Source organism: Petaurus breviceps, unplaced genomic scaffold (assembly GCF_028583685.1).
Source record: "Petaurus breviceps papuanus isolate PSGF00001 unplaced genomic scaffold, PetGlider_PUasm1.0 213, whole genome shotgun sequence".
Classification (NCBI taxonomy): domain Eukaryota; kingdom Metazoa; phylum Chordata; class Mammalia; order Diprotodontia; family Petauridae; genus Petaurus; species Petaurus breviceps.
The window spans coordinates 11,571,387-11,572,767 of record NW_027185860.1 but is presented as its reverse complement, the minus strand read 5'-3'; positions in this window follow the sequence as shown (position 1 = coordinate 11,572,767).

Below are 1,381 nucleotides of genomic sequence, written 5' to 3'. Positions count from 1 at the left end.
TCTCTCTCTCTCTCTCTCTCTCTCTCTCTCTCTTTCTTTTCCTCATCTCTTTTCTCCTCCCCCCCCTCCCCACCTCAATAACAAAAAAAAAAAATAAAAACATAGTTAAACAAAAGAAAATCACATGTTGTAAATGTTTGAAAATGGACTCACTCGTCGAAAGCATGTTTTATCATCTATCTTATGAAATCTATGCATGGTCATTGCGTTTATGGACTTTTTGAAAATTTCAAAGTTGTTTTTCTCTTTTAATATGGTATATTCACTGTGTAAATCATTTTGCTGTTTCTAACTTCACTCTACAGCAATTCATAAAACGTTTTCCCAGGTTTCTCTTAATTTTTTCCTTTTTTCATTTCTTATGGTCCAGTAATATTTTCACAGTATCCATATAATGTAACATATTTCATCATTCCCCAAAGGATATGATGGACATTCCCTTGTTTTCTAGTTCTTAGGAAAGGTACTTTTAAAAGTAATTTTGTACATATGGATCCTTTCCCTCTTTCCTTGATTTCTTTAGTGTAAAAGTCTAGTATCTCTAGACAAAAAGTTAGGCACAGTTTATTGTCCTTTGGTGGGATAGTTCCAAATTGCTTTGCTGAATGACTAAAGTAGTTTATAGTTCCACCAGTGGTACATTATTGTGTCTATTTTCCCATAACCTCTCCATGATTTTTATTTTCTTTTATTTATTTTAAGTTATCTTTGCTAATTTGATAGGCATGTTATCTTCATTTGCATTTCTCTTATTATTAATGATGGGGAGAATACTTACATGATTGCATTTATTCTTTGGAGACCAGCCTATTCAATTTTTTTAATCTATTGGGGAATAAATATTGTTATATTTTTGAATCAGTTTCCAATATATTTTGAATATCAAAACTTTTTTAGAGAAATTTACAATATTTTTCTCTAAACATTTCTTATCTAATTTTAACTGCATTTATTTTATTTGTTCAAAAACTTTGGGGACAGCCAGGTGGTGCAGTGAGTAAGAGCACCAGCCTCAGCATTCAGGAGACCTGGGATCGGTTCCAGCCTCAGATACTCGGCACCCACACAAAAATAACTGGCCGTGTAACCTTGAGCAAGTTACTTAACCCCGATTGCTTAAAAAAAATTTTTTTTGTGAAAATTTATATAATCAAAAATTGTCCATTTTATCTCCTATGATCATCTCTATTCAGCATAGATAGGTCATTGGTCTTGGAATAATGAAGATATGAGTTCAAATCCCACCTCAGACACTTAGAAGCTGTATAACCCCAGGCAACTCACCTAAACTCTCCTTATCTGTAAAATGAGAAAATTAAATTTGATAGTCTCCAAGGGTCCCTTCCTCTTCTAAATATATGATCCTACATTATTTGTTTTG